This window comes from Megachile rotundata, chromosome 8, assembly GCF_050947335.1.
Source record: "Megachile rotundata isolate GNS110a chromosome 8, iyMegRotu1, whole genome shotgun sequence".
NCBI lineage: Eukaryota > Metazoa > Arthropoda > Insecta > Hymenoptera > Megachilidae > Megachile > Megachile rotundata.
Window position 1 is genome coordinate 13465886 of NC_134990.1, and position 19742 is coordinate 13485627.

At 37.0% G+C, this 19742-nt stretch overlaps 1 protein-coding gene and 1 long non-coding RNA gene across 9 annotated transcripts in view; one reads left to right on the top strand and one right to left on the bottom strand.

The window, feature by feature from the left end:
- Positions 1-19742, bottom strand: part of LOC100881697 (uncharacterized) — a 497276-nt gene that overhangs the window by 15461 nt on the left and 462073 nt on the right. The window lies entirely within an intron of this gene.
- On the top strand, positions 868-19047 carry LOC143265073 (uncharacterized). The gene is made up of 3 exons (XR_013039206.1): positions 868-1430; positions 16433-16662; positions 18694-19047. It is a non-coding gene; the product is annotated as an uncharacterized LOC143265073 (long non-coding RNA).

The window sequence follows — 19742 nt, forward strand, 5'->3', positions numbered from 1 at the left end:
TGGGATTCTTTAATTCTGTTTTTTTTTTCAATTTTTATTCATTTTATGGTGGATTCCTCAAATTAGGGACTTTCTGGTTTTGACATAATTTTATAGGGAATTTCTCAATTTTTAAATTCCCAATTTTCGAATTTCCCAAACTTGGAAATATTTGAACTTTCAGATTTTCCCAATTTTAATTAATTTTATTGAAAATTTCCCAAATTAGGGATATTTCAATTTTTATTAAATTTGATAGGGAATTTCTTCCCTTTAGAATACTTCATTTTTAGGGATTATCCGATTTTGGTCAAAGTTCCTAGGGAATTTCTTCCCTTTAGAATACCTCACACTAGGGATTTTCCCATTTTAATTATATTTTCCTAGGGAATTTTTTCCCTTTAGAATATCCAATACTAGGGATTTTTTTATTTCTATAAAAGTTCCTAGGGTATTTTCTACTTTAGAATATCTCACTCTAGAGATAATCTGATTTCTATCAAATTGCCTAGGGAATTTTTGTACTTTAGAATGTCCCATACTAGGGATTTTCCATTTTTCATAAAACTTGCTAGAGAATTTCTTCCCCTTAAAATATCTCAAACTAGGAATTTTCCAATTTTGATAAAATTTCCTAGGGAATTTTCTCTCTTTGAGAGATCGCATACTAGGGATTTTACAATTTCTATAAAATTCCTTAGGGAATTTCTTTCCTTTAGAATATTTCCCACTAAGGATTTTCTAAATTTGATGAAATTTCTTAAGGAAGTTTTTCATTCTACAATACCCCAAGTTTGAAATATCCCTATTTGAAAATAATTTTATAAGAAATTTCCTAAATGTGAAAGGTGTTAGTTTTTGAAATTCCTCAACTTCAGAATTTTCTAATTTCCCTATTTTCCAATTTTGAAATTCCCAAGTTTTGAAATAATTTTCTATACAATTCCCCAAATTTCAAATTTGCTAAATTTGTACCAGATTTAAAAAGCACTCCCAAATATCAAAATAACACAACACTTCCCTTGTTCTGCAATGCAATTGCACTTTTGAAATACCGCAAAGAGTTCACCAGCCGTAAAATAGTACAGCGATAAATTTCTAAAATTTAGATTTCCTCCAAATCGAGAACACGAGGAAAAGAGAAGATCAAACAGTAAAATGATCGATCAGAACGATGAAATATCCCGGAATTTTTGCAAACCTTCGAAGAAACGAAAAATCGTCGGATCTCCTTCTGGCGAGCTATTACAGAACAAGGATCGAAGGGTAGGTAGAAGGCTAAGATTTCTCAAGTTTCGTAAGAAATTGGAATACAGAAATCCTGTGAAAAGGAACGGGGCGCTGAAGAACCGAGACTTTTCAGCAAATACCGAGCAACGGAAATTCTGCGGAACGAAGAAAGTAAAAGTTCCGTGGATGGGGTATTAAAGAGAAGGAAACTGGCGAGAAAGGTAATTGCAAAAATCTTTGAAGATCAATGAAGAATTATTGCAAGGAACATTTGTGAGAACACTCTTTTCTTTTCTTTTTTACTATTTTGTTGATACAATTTGTAATTTTTTTTTGGAAGAAATATTTATTATTTTGTTATAGAATAATATTTAGTGTTTTATTTTAGGACTAATATTTGCTGTTTTATTTTTACTGAATTTTTATAAATTTATTTCAGGAAAATATTTAGTGTTTCATTTTAGGACAAACATTTGCTATTTTATTTTTACTGAATTTTTATAAATTTATTTGAGGAAAATATTTACAATTTTATTACAAGAAAATATTTGCTATTTTATTATAAAAAAATATTTGCTATTTTATTGTAACAAAATATTTATAATTTCTTTTCAGAAAAATATTTACAATATTATTATAAAAAAATATTTGCTATTTTATTGTAACAAAATATTTATAATTTCTTTTCAGAAAAATATTTACAATATTATTATAAGAAAATATTTGCTGCTTCATTGTGACAAAATATTAAAAATTTTATTATAGAAAAATATTTATCATTTCACTTCGACTAAATACTTTTCAATCTAAATTACATAAAATCATCTACCAGAAATATGCAGTCATTTTGCAAACTCTTTTCAAGCAGATACAGTGAATATATTTTCGTAATATTATACGAACAATGTTATAACAATATTGTTACAGAAAAGTACATTCAAACGATGATATCCTCGAGTGTTTTTGCAAAGTGTTACATACTGTATAAGCATCGCAGAAAGTGTCAGTATATCTCTGTCAGCGAAGAGTCTTTTTTTAATCCACATGGTATTTGATCCACTTAGACGGATCTCTGTCTGCTCGCATTAAAAGAAAACGAGTCATAATGATGTTATAACACTGATCCTTATTTTAACTGTAACCTACATGCGTCAGTCTCGGACGTCGAATGAGAAACCTTTGACTAACAAAGGCGGTACATTGATGACCTTATAAAGAAAGAATCATACTGACATTTAGAATTTAATCATGTTAACGTGTTTTAATCACAGCTGCTTGTGTAATAATTCTATTTGAGCTGTGGAAGAATCTGAAACTGTTTGCAGTGAAAATTCTGGGAGATATGGGAAAAATGGCATAATTGGAGTCGCAGAATTATTTTCTGCAGTAACAAAATTAACGTCTGTCAAAATTATCTAGAGTCGAGACTGTCAAAATAATTTAATTTTCAAAGAATCTGAAACAATTTGCGATAAAAATCGTGGAAAAAATATGAAAATTTTGAAATTATCTGGATTGCCAAAATTATCTTGTGGAGTGTCAAAATTATCTTGTAGAGTGTCAAAATTATCTTGTGGAGTGTCAAAATTATCTTCTAAATTGTCAAAATTATCTTCTAGAATGTCAAAATTATCTAGATCGACTGTCAAAGCTATCTACACTGTCAAAATTATCTGCCACACTGTCAAAATTATCTACACCATCAAAATTATCGTCCACACCATGAAAATAACTCAATTCCCATCAGAATCTCCAAAGACATCCCCAACAGCAATAAAAGATGAGATTTTTGGGAGTCTACCACAACTTTCGTTTAATTTCGTTCGACGAGAAAACTTTTCACAAAATGATTGTTTTGCGACTTTCTATGAGTAATTAAAGAGTGCTGGGAAAACTTCTTTCGCTGAAAGATTGGAGATTATCGTGAGATCTCGTTTCCTCTGTTATTTCTCGTTTTCCGGGTCTTTTATTTGATCGGTTTCACATTGCTGCAAAAATGGTTCCATCAATGTGTGTACTTGCACTGAGGTCTCTTTCTAATACACAGGCGATATAATAAATGTATAATAATTGTTACAGATGCAAAATATTTTATATGATGGAATTGAAAGAAATAGTGAATGCAATAGTATTACAAATTCTATATTTTCATAGTGACTTTAGAACTGAAATTACAGAATGTCTTTGAAGTTTGTCTGAAAGATAATTTTGACTGTCTTGAAGATAATTTTGACACTGTAGATAATTTTGACAGTCTCAAAGACCATGTTGACACTGTAAATAATTTTGACAGTCTCAAAGACAACTTTGCCACTGTAGATAATTTTGACAGTCTCAAAGACAATGTTGACACTGTAAATAATTTTGACAGTCTCAAAGACAACTTTGACACTGTAGATAATTTTGACAGTCTCAAAGACAACTGTGACACTGTAGATAATTTTGACAGCCTCAAAGACAATTTTGACACTGTAGATAATTTTGACAGTCTCAAAGACAATGTTGACACTGTAGATAATTTTGACAGTCTCAAAGACAACTGTGACACTGTAGATAATTTTGACAGTCCCAAAGACAACTTTGACACTGTAGATAATTTTGACAGTCTCAAAGACAATTTTGACACTGTAGATAATTTTGACAGTCTCAAAGACAATGTTGACACTGTAGATAATTTTGACAGTCTCAAAGACAATTTTAACACTGTAAATAATTTTGACAGTCTCAAAGACAACTTCGACACTGTAGATAATTTTGACAGTCTCAAAGACAACTTTGACACTGTAGATAATTTTGACACTTCAGAAGATAATTTTTGCAATGTCTTCGAATGCGAATGAATTACATATTTCGTCTTCATATAAAAAGGATAATAGCCTCTTCAAATATTCCCAAAAGCAGTGTTTTTGTTTATGGAGGTACATTTATCTAAAACGTAATCGTCGATGAAAACGAGAACGTTTCGAAATAGAAATTCTACGAAACCGAAATTTATTACATTACGATGGGCAAGTTTTTCTTTGTCACACGACAGCGAAAATCAAATTACGTGTCGCCTGCAAAAGGATTTTCATTCCTTGCCGTTCCTCTACATCAAAGGATAAGTTGCGAGTATTGCAAATCCCTTTCGCCATTTCACCATATTATTGTGTTCTATTCGAGGAATTTTCTTTCTTCTCTCGGTAACATGCTTGCGAAAATACGCGGCCAAAGGAGGATTTCATCAACTAACATTTTCATCCTACTACGAACTTAACAAATTTGAATTGGAAAGAAAATATTCTCCTTTCCGCGAAATATTTCTGTATCAGAATTACATGATGATATTTCACGGATAAGAATATTTTTTCCGGGTGAAATAACATTTCCTAGGAAAATAATTCGAGGCAATAATATTGATAACAAAAATTAATAACTTGTTTCTCATATTTAACGAGCGAGATGTATAATTGTACATAATAATGAAAAGCAATAATATTGAAAATAATACTGGCAATAATATTTATAACAAAAATTAATAATTTGATTCTTATATTTAACGAGCGAGATGTATAATTGTACACAATAACGAAAAGCAATAATTTTGAAATTAATACAATAACATTGAAAATAAGATCGGTAATAACATTGAAAGGAAAAATGAATATTTAATGAATGAGTAGTAAATTTAAGCACGTTTAATGTTATATTAAACGTTGTTATCGGTGTAAAGTTATTCAGAAGGGCATGTATTTACGCTTCAAAAAGCAGCAATTATAGAAAGGAATCGTTAATTACGACAAACTGTAACAAACGGCGAACAGAACTCGATAGTGAAGCAGTTGTCGAGATGTATCGTGACAGAATTGTTAACGATGCCCCGCTGAATCAGTCTGTTAACTCTTAATTACTTCCAATTAACGCGAGGTTAGGTGAACTTCGTGCAACAAATAATTGGAATCATAACGAACAATGAGGTTCGTGACACTAAATCTAATACTATTCTCCTGATTAAAAATTATAATCATACGTTGAATTCGTATGTTCTATAATGGAATACACATACTGTTAATTAAACACACATGCACTGTTAACACACACACTATTAATTTAAAAAATAGTCATCAATTTTAAACTTGTATTTACTTATTATAATTTAGGATGAAATTTTATATATTTTATTATAATGAAATTGTACATATTTCAAGTATTTAACATAAATTTGTTATTAGCATTATTTTAACATTTAGCTAGTGATAGGTGAATAGTTTGGTGATGTAAGGAATTTGGGGATTTGGGAGTTTGGTAATCTAGGGAATTTGGAGATTTGGGAGCTTGGTATTTTAGGAAATTTGAGGATTTGGGAGTTGGTAGTTTAGGTAATTTGGGGACATGAGAGTTTTGGAAACTAGAGAATTTGGGGGTTTTAGAGTTCAGTATTCTAGGGATTTTGGAGCTCTGAGAGTTTTCCAAACTAGGGAATTTGGAGCTCTGAGAGTTTTGGAAACTAGGGAATTTGGAGATTTGTGAATTTGGCAATCTAGGGAATTTGGGACCCGAGAGTTTGGCAATTTAGGAAATTTGGGCTCTGAGAGTTTGGTAAACTAGGGAATTTGGGGATTTGAGAGTTTGACAATTTAGGAAATTTGGGGATTTGAGTTTTTCAAATTAGGGAATTTTGGGATTTGAGAGTTTGGCAATTTAAGAAATTTGGGCTCTGAGAGTTTGGTGAACTAGGGAATTTGGGAATCCGAGAATTTGGTAAACTAGGGAATTTGGGACCTGAGAGTTTGGCAATTTAGGAAATTTGGGGATTTGAGTTTTTCAGATTAGGGAATTTTGGGATTTGAGAGTTTGGCAATTTAGGAAATTTGGGCTCTAAGAGTTTGGTGAACTAGTTAATTTGGGAATCCGAGAGTTTGGTAAACTAGGGAATTTGGGACCTGAGAGTTTGGCAATTTAGGAAATTTGGGGATTTGAGTTTTTCAAATTAGGGAATTTTGGGATTTGAGACTTTGGCAATTTAAGATATTTGGGCTCTGAGAGTTTGGTGAACTAGGGAATTTGGGAATTCGAGAATTTGGTAAACTAGAGAATTTGGGACCTGAGAGTTTGGCAATCTAGGGAACTTTTACATCAAAAAATTCAGTTATCTAGGGAGTTTGAAATCTGAAAGCTTGATGCTCTAGAGAATTTTAGATCTGGAAGCTTGATCATCTAGGGAATTTTAGATCTGAAACCTTGATAATCTAAGGAATTTTAGATTTGAAACCTTGATGGTTTAGGGAATTTGGGAACTTGTGAGTTTGGCAATCTAGGAAATTTGGTCCCTGAGAGTTTGCTAAGGGAATTTGGGAATTCGAGAGTTTCTAATGTCACCTAGAAAGTGAAAGGTTTTTCCAAAAACTGATTACGTAGAAAGTAAATTGCTGTCCGACAGAAAATGCTAGTTATGAGTTAAAAGAAGTTCTCAGATATAAAAAAATATATTTGACTCGATTTTGGTCGAAAAAGTTTCAGTGACCAGTTTTCATATTCCACACGTTAGTATATCACACACGACGTCGAATAAGCTCCACGCGCCTATAAATAATATTCCCGTGCTTTCCCAGCAATTATTACGTTTCTCATAACCAATGTCATAATTCTATCCATTACCAGCGGCCATTTGTAACTTCTGTCAGGCCGGTTCATTTCAATATTTCCATCTCTTTTCTCCGCTTTCTGGCCTCCGTCAACATTCTAAAAGTACGAGATGAATAGACGAGAAACTGAATAATCTTCTGGCATTAATTAAAGCGAAATAATTATATTAATAACCGTTGGTGAAAATGTGTTGATAATTTAACCTGGCGCACGTTCGAAGCATGTCGGGTCATAGTAAAATGCCGCTAGTTATTTTTTCCGAAACACTGGCCGACTTTTCAACAGCGCCGCCAACGAATTTACATCATAAAGAGATAAAAGGTTGCAAGCTGTAATGGAATTTCGTTTCTTGCTTTTTACGCTGGCTAACTGTACAGCAACGTTGATAGAGTTCCGCGCGGTCTTTTTTACTTCATAACGAGTTCCATTTTTTGGTAGGAGCGTTTATAAACGTTGCCTGATACATCGGTCGGTTTTTCGTGCCGACTGTTCGTTAAACGAATTTCGAGTCATCGAATGAATGGTAGCCAGATATTTCTGGTTGGAAAAAATATTTCAACAGCGAAACGTTTACGATCTTTGACCCCGAAAGTTGTGTTGGGAAATTCTGACAACGACTCATCGCCGACAGTGATATAACTAGATGTGTCGCTGCCAGATTCCCGGTGATACTGAAAGTGTGTAACTTGCGAAAGAACGAGGGAGGTAAAAGAAACCTCTTGCTTATATGACTTTCGTAATGCTTTTTCCAGGAGGGAAATCGCCGACGACTTTGTACGGCCATGAATTCTACTTCTTGTGTAACATAAATCATTTATGTTCTTAGTTATTTGCTGCATGAAAGTAAATAGCGGGATAAATCGCTTGGTACCTGGATACTCAAATACCTAGGGACTTAGGTACCTAGATAGGTTTGTAGATTACTGATCATGTTAGAAAAATATTTTGAGGTTAAATGTTTGTAGCACAAAACCGTGCTACACAAATCTCCGTGAAACATCTTGGATCGTTTTATTTAACGTTATCAAGAAATCGTTCCTTATCTAAACGGCGTTTAATTCGGCAGGAGAAACGATTCAATTTGAATGTTTAGCCCTGCTCGAGGGATCAAGGAGAGCGAAAAAAGCAAAGAGATCCGTTTAAATATAAGGTGAACACGGGACAAGGGACGACGGTATAAATCGACAGATTTTCATCAAGAAGCAAACCCGGACAGAAAGAATCGTGGCCCAGTATTCGTCCAACGAGGCCTGTGATTGGCACCCGGTGACAATTATTTGTTTCCCACAAATCACCGGATAGGAGGTCTCGTCGTTTCTCTCCACGGTCGAACGGTTACCTTTTCTTTCGCCTCCTATTTTTCTTCTCCTTCTTCAGCCTCGCCCCCTCTGTTCCTGCACTTTTAGACACATTCTGGCCTGTCCATGACATTTTCCACGATATTGCCAACGGGGCTGTTCTTCGACCCTCCATAAACCAAATTCCCTGTCTCGCATGAAACGCCGCTACGGTATTAATACAACGCAACGTTCGGAAACCTCTGACTTCTATCGGACGTTTCGACGGGGCAAAAATAGAAATTAATGGTTTCAATTGTTTTCTCGAGAATTGTTTTCGCGATCCTATTATTTCTACCGTTTCGACCGGTTATTTTCTGCGTTCGATTTGTCCGCGGGATATTGTACTCGACCGTGTAGCGATGTGACGATACAAGGGTCCGGTGACGTGGGAATACAGATGGAGTTTGGGATATACGTTGTAGAAATCGTGGGATGTTGTCTAGTGACGTAGTGAACTAGTGATATAGTAATGTGACATGGAAGTATTAGAATATAGGTGCATGTTTAGTGACGTGTAAGGATATATGCATCTGAGAATGTAGAGATATATGTATGTGGACATGTGGTCACATATGGTAGTCAGCCATCGACATCCAAAATGAGTCTTCCAAGTGAATAGTAGCAACAAAGGAAACTATCAGTTCTAACCGAAGTTAGCAAACTATGACTGCCAGTGGATATCACTATTATTATAGAACCTTCTTCTCACTGACTGATTGACTGACTGACTGACTGATTGATTGACGTATACACATTCACAGGCCAAACTATGCGAGATACGACATTTTTCCGTAGAATCGACCACCTCTAAAATCACTTGTAGACCCTAGGAAAATTGTCAAACCTCTAACATTTGCATCCTGAAGGGATTGTGAAGTGGAGGGAAGAGGCAGACCCTCAGCAAGTATGGACATGTGCTTACATGTGGTAGTTAACCATCGACACTCAAAACTAGTGTCTTCCAAGTGAATAGTAACAAGGAAAACTACCAGTTCTAACAGAAGTTAGCAAACTATAACCATCAGTGGATATCACTATTATTATAGAACCCCATTGTCACTGAGTGAGTGACTGACTGACGTATACACATTCACAAGCCAAACTATGCGTGATACGACATTTTTCCGTAGAATCGACACCCTCTAAAATCACCTGTAGATCCTAGGAAAACTGTCAAACCTCTAACATTTGCATCCTGAAGGGATTGTGAAGTGGAGGGAAGAGACAGACCCTCAGCAAGTATGGACATGTGGTCACATGTGGTAGTTAACCATCGACACTCAAAACTAGTGTCTTCCAAGTGAATAGTAACAAGGAAAACTACCAGTTCTAACAGAAGTTAGCAAACTATAACCATCAGTGAATATCACTGTTATTATAGAACCCCATTGTCACTGAGTGAGTGACTGACTGACGTATACACATTCACAGGCCAAACGGTACAAGATACGACATTTTTCCATAGAATCGACCCCCTCTAAAATCACCTGTAGACCCTAGGAAAATTGTCAAACCTCTAACATTTGCATCCTAAAAGGATTGTGAAGTGGAGGGAAGACCTTCAGCAAGTATGGACATGTGGTCACATATGGTAGTCAACCATCGTCTCTTAAAACGAGCGTCTTCCAACTGAATGGTAACACTAAAGAAACTACCAGTTCCACCAGAAGTTAGCAAACTATTGCGGATGTAAAATATTGTGTTACAAGTACGCATAAATTGTACGAATTTTATCCGCGATCGTTTAACGGTAGTTGCATAAACTCGACTCGTTAGTTAAAAGTCTTCATGGTGTAACGTGTACTTTTAAACGCGGTATCGTCGAAGTTTCGCCGCGGGCGTATTTGTCTCCGTTTAATATTAGGCGAGCAACACGGCGGAACATTCAGAGACGCCGTAATCATCGAACTTCCGAAACTAAAGGACGATCGTTATACCTAGACGAGGTCTCTTTTTCCGCGGCTGTCACGGTACCCGCAGACATTACAAGTAAGAAAGGAAGAAATAAGGGGGCACTTCAAAAGACGTCCACAAAGAACGAGTTTCGCGGTCGCCAATAATTGGACGGTGGCTCCGAAGAAAGAAATTAAAATAGTCGAGACGACAGGAAGTGCCGGTGTAGATGATGCTCCTCTCTTTCTAACTTTCGCCCCCCAACCGATGTTGTTTTTTTCACCCTAGCCCTTCTGCGTCTCCCTCTGGTCCTGCAGTTTTGCGCTTATTATCCGAAAGTTCCAAAGCGAAACTCTGTTGCCGGTGGAGAAGTTTTAACAACGCTACGGAGGCACGAATTCGTGGATATCTCTTGTGTCACGATGTTGTCGGGGTGGAAGCCGTGGTCGAAGGGTGAAACACGCGAGTTCTCGAGCACCGAGGGAAAATCGGACACGAGGGAAGATTCTGACGTCTCGTCTCGCCCGATGAAACGACCGGCTTCAAGAACGGAAAATAATGGCCAATAAAACGTAGCAAGGTAAGAGCGATGAGAAATCGGCCCGGTTGCTCTCGGATGACAGACCGAGTAATAAATGGCTGAATAAATAAATCCGGTTTATTGCGAGATTCGGGAGAAATATTTGACGATTACGTTCTTTTCATCGGCCACCTTTATGACGTCTCGGATAAACCTTCATCCAACACCAGGATTAATAACTTAATATTTTTCTTGTTAAAAAAATAATTCAAATTTTTGGAATAATAGCTAACTCATCTGTCCAAATGTCCTCCTCGGTCTACATTTTAACACCATTAATTTTCATCAATCTACTGCTAATTTTGAGTATACGTATTAATCAATATTCTTGAATATGTATATTTATCAAAAATAGCTTACAAAAATTATTTCGAGATAATATTTTTACTTCGACACCCGACGTATCGAAAAATGACGCCGCCATTTTGTGAAGCAACACGAGAATTTGAATTAATTTTCGTGTATAAAGAAGAGAAAATTGTGTGCGTTAATACGGCGTGAAAATTCACTTGGACTGATAAAGAATAACAAGAGGAGGGGTTGATGAGAGTCGAAAAGTTTTACAATTTGTTCATTTAATACGTCGGTAGGAAAGAGATGACCATCGCGTGTAATATGGGTGCATAAAAAGGCGGCGTGCTTTCGGCAGTTCCGCCATTGAAACAAAAATTTATAGCGGCACAAACTAGAGGGAAGAGAAATCGCGGGAATCTGCGAACTCTTGTATACCCGAAGCTAAATAAATGAAAGAGGAGTGTAAAAAAAAATATGAATGAAAGCGAAGGGAGAGAATGGAGAAATATACGCTAACAACTTCACAGGGGAACAAAGAACGACGACAAAAACGGGACTAGCAAAAGGATCACGAAGTTAATAATAACGTCATTTAGTTAAGAGAGAAAAGTTGCTTGGTTTGTTTCCAAACCGCGAGACAAAAGCAACAATGTATCTTGTTCCTTTAGGAACGTAGAAAACGTGTTACGTGTGTGCATATGTATGTGCACTTCGTTGAAGTTGAACCCCCGCTCTTATATTGCGGTGGACAGATTGTTTATGGGGGAGAGAAAATCCCTAGATGGCTGTGGCACATCAAGTTTATTGTTACAAATTTTACTTTAGGCTTTTGTAGTTACAAATTTTATTTTTTTGTTAAAATGTTATTGGAATCTAGTAAAAGTTACTAGATAAATCCTTAGATTTCAACATTCCTTAGATTCAAAAATTTTAAGATGACAAATTTCTAGATTCCCAAGGTAGATTCTCAAGTTACTAGATTCCCAAGTTACTAGATTTCTAAGTTACTAGACTCTCAAATTCCCAGATTCCCAAATTCCTAGATTCCCAAATTCCCAGATTCCCAAGTTACTAGATTCTCAAGTTACTAGATTCCCAAGTTACTCGATTCGAAAATTCCCAGATTCCCAAATTCCTAGATTTCCAAGTTAGTAGATTCTTAAGTTACTAGATTCCCAAGTTACTAGATTCCCAAGTTAGTAGATTCCCAAATTCCCAGATTCCCAAGTTACTAGATTCCCAAATGTCTAGACTCCTAAATTAATAGATTTCCAAGTTACTAAATTCCCAAATCCCTAGATTCCCAAGTTACTAAATTCTCAATTTACTAGATTCCCAAGTTACTAGATTTCTAAGTTAGTAGATTTCCAAATTCCCAGATTCCCAAGCTATTAGATTCCCAAATTTCCAAGTTACTAGATTCTCAAATCCCTAGATTCCCAAATGTCCAGACTCCTAAATTAATAGATTTCCAAGTTACTAAATTCCCAAATCCCTAGATTCCCAAGTTAGTAGATTCCCAAATTCCCAGATTCTCAAGTTACTAGATTCCCAAATTTCCAAATTTACAAGTTACTAGATTCCCAAATTTACAAATTTACAAATTACTAGATTCTCAAATGTCTGGACTCCTAAATTAATAAATTTCCAAGTTACTATATTCCCAAATCCTTAGATTCCAAAATTCCTAGATTCCCAAGTTAATAATGTCCATCTCGATAATGTCCACCTCGATAATATCCATCTCGGTAATGTCCACCTCGATAATGTCCACCTCAATAATGTCCACCTTGATAATATCCACCTTGATAATGTCCACCTCGATAATATCCATCTCAATAACGTCCATCTCAATAACGCCCACCTCGATAATTCCACATCCCGATAATTTCCCTCCACAGAACAAACTCTCGTCCAGTTCTCAGTCGCTGATTGCGAATTAGAGTACGTTCAAAAAGACATTTTGCCCGATTAAAATGAAAGATCGCGACGCGTAAACGAGCAGCTGGAACGAAGAGGCGTTAAACAGGAAAGAAGAATCTCCGTAACGATGCTCGAGAAGTCGAAAACGAAAAAAAAAAGGGAGAGTGCAAGAAACGGTGCTGCGAGAAGGGCGGCCAGAAGAAAAAGAGAGGGAGGATAGGAGAAACTAGTAAAAGTAACGACGTCGGAGGCGCGAGGGAGAGAAAAGAGGGTGAGGGAGGAAGACGAAGTTTTATTTCAAGGGAAGGCTTCAGAGGCCAACAACTCCGGGGCAGACAGAGAAAATACATAGACGGATAAATACAAGCGAGGGGAGGGCTGTGATCCTTCTTTTCTCCTGTTTCAGAGCCCCACACCATCGTCCGTGTTCGTTTCGCGCGTTGAAAACCCACCTCGACGGAGTTTACGGAGACCGGGACAATATCGAATCGGTTTTATCAAAAGTCCAAACACATTCGATTAAATTCAGTTAAGCAGGGACCGGGACTCGTGTCTTTTGAATCGTCCCGGAGGGATGCTGAAGTTGATGAAATTTCCGGCGAATTAGCGTCGCCGGCACGCAACATGGACGCTCTTTTTTATCGTGGATCAGGAAGGGAATCGTTCGCTGCGACTCCTTTAATCGGGTGAAAGGACGACTTACGTGCAAACACGTTCCGGCACCGTGCTGTTGCCTTTGAATTAGTCGATTAAATGTACAATTTTCTACACGGCGACTCGTCAGGCACGTTCGGGAGTTAATCGTAAGGATGGGACACTCTTGAAAATCGAAGGATGCATAGCGTTTGATGTTCATGGAGCGTGGGTTAGAATGAGGGGATATTACTAAGCTTCAGGTGTCTGGATGCACGTGTGAACTAGTTATAGTGGAAATTGGTAATTTTTGTAATTTTTAGTTTTAACGTTTGGAATTTTTTAATTTATGACAAGGACAGAGTGGTATGATGTGTTAGTAGGTGGATCATTGGATCACTAGTTTAACTAGGTTACTAGATTCATAAATCACTAGATCAGTACTTTCGAAATTTCTAATTTACCAAATTCTAAGGTTCCCTAAATTCCCAAACCCACAAATTTCTGAAACCCCAAATCTCTAAAATTCCTAATCAGTAGTGATGGGTTTGATCCTAATCGTAGTGATGGGTTTAATCTTAATCAGTAGTGATGGGTTTAATCCTAATCGGTAATGATGGGTTTAATTTTAATCAGTAGTGATGGGTTTAATCCTAATCAGTAGTGATGGGTTTAATTTTAATCAGTAGTGATGGGTTTAATCTTAATCAGTAGTAGTGATGGGTTTAATTTTAATCAGTAGTGATGGGTTTAATTCTAATCAGTAGTGATGGGTTTAATTTTAATCAGTAGTGATGAGTTTAATCCCAAAATTCTCAAGTCCCCAAATTCCCAAATTCTCAAAATCCCCAAAACCTCAAATTCCCAAATTTCCTAAATCCCCAGAACCTTAAAATCCCCAAATCCCCAAAATCACTAGAACCCCAAATTCCCAAATTTCCAAAATTCCCAGAACCTTAAAATCCCCAAAATCCCTAGAACCCTAAATTCCCAAATCCCCAAAATCCCTAGAACCCCAATTCCCAAATTTCCAAAATCCCTAGAACCCCAATTCCCAAAGCCCCAAAACCTTAAAATCCTCAAAATCCCTAAAACCTCAAATTCCCAAACCCCCAAAATCTAGAACCCCAAATTCCCAACTCTCCAAAATCCCCAGAACCCCCAAATCCCCAAATATCTAAATACATTTCTGTTCTAAAACCTGAACTCTGTAATCATTAATATTTGCAGTAAATATAAATTCCTGCCGCGATGCAGCACAAAAGTTCACCCGTTTCTAGCGACAACTGAAAATACGTTTCTATTCATAAAATAGTGACCGGCTATAATTGAAAGGTCACCCGATGACCTATAACAATACAATCGCAAACCTCTCTATCGAATTCGCCCCACAATTTCTCCAATTAAATAGTATTATTGCAATTTGATGCTATTCATGTAGTTCAGATAAATTATCTCCACATTATGCTACTATAATACGAATAATGCATAAGCACTCTGTAATACACGTGTTACATGAATACTTCACAAAGACATTAATACAACACAACTAAAATAGAAATTTCGAGTTTAATATTATTCAACATTTACACAAATTCAAGTTTCGTTTCGTAATGACACAATTATCATTTTAGAAATGAAATATTATAAAGTATGCACGCAATAAAATAATTGTACCGTAGATAATTGATAACACTACAAGAATACACTTTTAATGAAGGTTATCAATGAATTCAATTTTATGTTGCTCGTTTTAATCACTGATAAATTAAACAAGGTTAACAACGATATTATAATTCATCAAATGTTACGAAGTTTGGGCAGACTCGACAATGAATCTTTACTTAAAATTCATTATTTAGCGACCACATGTGTAACCATATGTAAACATACATGACCACAAGTTTAAATAACAAAATCTCAGAAAAATGAAACTGTACAATGTACAATGTAATTTCCATGTAAATTTATTCAAATTTTTAACACTCCATTTTGGAGTTCAAACATAACCTGCAATTTTCTGGGCAGTTGCATATGTAGCTCACTAATTTTTAGTGCAATGTAAAAACAAATATGAAAAATTGAGATGTTGGACTTCTTTTATATTCAATTCATGTTTGTGGAGATTGTAATTAGAATTGAACTCAAAATTGAAGTTTGATGAAAATGCGAATGCGTCACATATGGGCTGCAGGGTGCGTCATATGTGGGCTGCAGGGTGCGTCACATATGAGCTGCAGGGTGCGTCATATGTGGACTGCACGGTGCGTCACATGTGAGTTGCAGGGTGCGTCACATATGGGCTGCAGGGTGCGTCATATGTGGGCTGCAGGGTGCGTCACATGTGGGCTGCAGGGTGCATCATATGTGGGCTACAGGGTGCATCACATATGGGATGCAGGGTGCGTCACATATGGGCTGCAGGATGCGTCACATATGGGCTGCAGGGTGCGTCACATATGGGCTGCAGGGTGCGTCACATATGGGCTGCAGGGTGCATCATATGTGGGCTACAGGGTGCATCACATATGGGATGCAGGGTGCGTTACGAGTGTGATATGATATTATAGAGGTTATGATATTATATTATAGACTTTGTCTCAACCTTACACTATCTCATGACGCACTCCTGTAAACAATTTTACACAAATTTTCACTACTCTTCAACTAGAACTTCAAGTCCAATTTGAAGTACTTATTTCTCCTTAAAAATTCAATTTGCTCAAAGATAACATAACACCAAAATGACATAACATTTTAACATTCTTCTCTGTATTAACATTATAGCTGTGCTGATTTAATAACACACATTAATATGTGATGATCTACTTCTGATTGAAATAATAAATTCAACAAATATCCCTCCAATTAAAAAGAATGACAAGTTAATACAGCAATAAATAACCGCCGAATAAATTGTACAGTAAAGGGTTAGAAGGTTTTAGGGTGCCAAGATGTTTTTTGTCAGGAGGGTTCCGCATGCGTGTACGTTGGCCGCTACAAATTACACGATAGGCGTGTAACGCAACGCCAAGTAGTTTGAAACTGGCTGTTAAACCAATGCAAATTACTGCAAGACAATCCCCGTGTTGCGGACGAAGGCGAAAGGGGCGTGTGCCAGACAGAGTTCGTCCTTTCTAATTACGTATCGCTACGAAAGACCAGGTAAAAGCTTAACCAAGTTTTCACGAATTAATGTTGCTACCCCGACGCGCTGCCTCGCGAATTTCATGTTTCACAGGAACTACTCCTGGACGATTTTGTAATTGCTTTGGTAACTGTGTTTCGGGACTCTCTTTCAACTTGATCGAATTACTTGATATTTTTTGAAATATCTGATGTTTGAGATTAGGGAGCAGGCTCGAGGGTTGAAATGCATATTGGGGATTGTATGAGCTTGTATGAGATATATGTATTCAAATTTAGTCGCTTTGTGGTTATTAAATTTATACGTTGTATTTCCAACTTCCTAATTTGTTATCTTCTTAAATCCCCAACTTCCTAAATTCCCAACTTTCTAAATTCCTATCTTTCTAAATCCCACCTATCTAAATTCCCAACTTCCTAAAATCCCAAATCTCTAAATTCCCACCTTCCTAAATCCCACCTATCTAAATTCCCACCTTCATTATTTCTCACCCTCCTAAATCCCCAACTTCCTAAATTCCCACCTTCTTAAATCCCACATACCTAAATTCCCAACTTTCTACATTCCCAGCTTCTTAATTTCTCACCTTCCTAAATCCCCAACTTTTTAAATTCCTACGTTCCCAAATCCCACCTACTTAAATTCCCAACTTCCTAAAATCCCAAATATCTAAATTCCCACCTTCCTAATTTCTCACCCTCCTAAATCCCCAGCTTCCCAAATTCCCAACTTCCTAAAATCCCAAATCTCTAAATTCTCAGCTTCCTAATTCCCCACCTTCCTAAATCCCCAACTTCCTAAATTCCCAACTTCCTAAATCCCACCTACCTAAATTTCCAACTTCCTAAAGTCCCAAATCCTTGAATTCCAACTCTCTAAATTCCTAAATCCCTAGATTCCCAAATCCTCAAATCCTCAAATCCCCAAATCCCCTTCTTCTCATCCCCAAAACCTTAATTTCTAAAATCTAGCCTTCCAAAATTTGCTTCCACCTCACAAAACCCTATTTCCCCAAAACCCTAAATCCCCAAAACCTCCAAAAATCCTCCAATCCATTTACGACCCACATACGTCCACATATTCCTCTCCATCGACCCCTAATTATCTTACAAATATATCATAAATTTTCTCTTATAAATATGCATATCGAACGCAATAACGGGATCAGCTTTGACGCAAGCCTCGATGAAAAATTGCAGCCAGCTCCATCAAGCGTATTTTCGTTTTACTTAATCAGAATTACACGCAATTGATCGCACGACAGAAGATGCATCGGTGTAACAAGAGTATCACGAACATCATTGAAAATGTTGAAAGGGTTAATTAAATCTTGTCGGAAATTTTGTTAGCATCGTTCCAGGTATAATCAGCAATTTTCCTACAAATTGGATGTAATGTAGGTGTAATACCCCGGTGTACAAGCAAGAAAGGGTATCGAATTAATAAGGAATATTCATCCCTCAGGGTATCGTTTCACGGCTACGATTAACCTCCATTTCGTTCCCGCGCTTCGTAGATTTATATCGCGAACTCATTGTTCCAAATTTCTCCCGACGCGGTACAGAATGTCGCTAGCCTAATTTAATTAGGCGATGTGTTATTAACAGGTGCAGGTATCTCGAAATCACGAGTGAAAAAAGCGAGTGCGTCACGAGTGCGTCATAACTCACGCGCCAACTCGTGGGACATACGTACGTAAATTATTACGCCTAAATTGAAAATTCACGCGTACCAAAAATACGAGAAAAATTTACAATATTCGAACTGCGAGTGCGTCACGAGTGCGTCATAGCTCGCGCGCCAACTCGTGGGACATACGTACGTAAATTATTACGCCTAAATTGAAAATTTACGCGTACCAAAAATACGAGAAAAATTTACAATATTCGAACTGCGAGTGCGTCACGAGTGCGTCATAGCTCCAACTCGTGCATCGACTTCGTTCAAATTTTTTAATTATAGTGATTTATCTCCTATGTTAAGATTTCAATAAATGTTTTCTTCGTCCTTGAAACCGTAAGATTAATCGCAAATTGAATTGGTTACAGGTATAAACGATATATCGGTTCACTGCACCGAGGTGTGTACACAGATACACACGTACGAGGAAGGGTGTCAGGTTAATTAGGGACATTCGTCCCTCAAGACATCGCTTTGTGACTAGGAGGCTTAACTGGACACGGTGCATTCTGACCCCTAACAGCACCCTGGCCTATAAACTTGATCCCCATCGACATACATTAAGTGCACGGATTTCAGATGTCTATCTGAGCTGTGTCAAATTAAGTGTCACCTGCCAGAAATGTCAGATTTAATCGATGTAATGGCATAAGCTGCTTTCGGCGATCGATTATGACACGGAACGAGATGCTAAACTGCTCTTCGTTTCTTTTTGGTAGGTTTCTGAAGGGTGAATATTTACTGTGTTTAAATTACTAAATATTTAGATGATTTTAAATGTTTTTATTATAATAGTTACAATAATTTGATGAGAATACAAATATCTGCATCTTCGAATCACTACATTCCCGTACTGAGCAAATTGTCAAATCCCTAAATGACCATATTCCAAAATCCACAAACCCTCAAACACTGTCGTCACAACTCCACACCACCCCAAGAAGAAAATCCATGTTCGCAAGTGTCCACAATTTCGATAATTTCGCCCGACGTGCTATATCAAAAATTCCGTCCACGAGAACTCCGTGTACCAAAGCACTTACGATCTCTATTTGATATTTCACGAACGAATGTCCGCGAGACAAACGGCTAATTCCAGGTAGTTCCGTCGTAATTTACACTCAATAACGTCCGCGGCACCGTTCTTTCAAGACCGGTCTATTTTTTTCACGATCGTTGTGCAGAGAGGTCGAAAAACCCCAGGACGGCCCCGGTACTTTCGCTTTAATTGTTGCGATTCAGAGACAGTTCGTGACCAGCGTGCAGAAACAGCGGGTCCGAATAAAAGTCATAAGCTCAGGTGAGGCTGTTGCTGGCCAGCCGTGTGGAATAGAATTATAACCTCGAAAGCGTACAAACAGGACACCTCCTCCTCTGAATGCCGGCTTTTCTTTTCCGCCAAACACAACGACCAAAC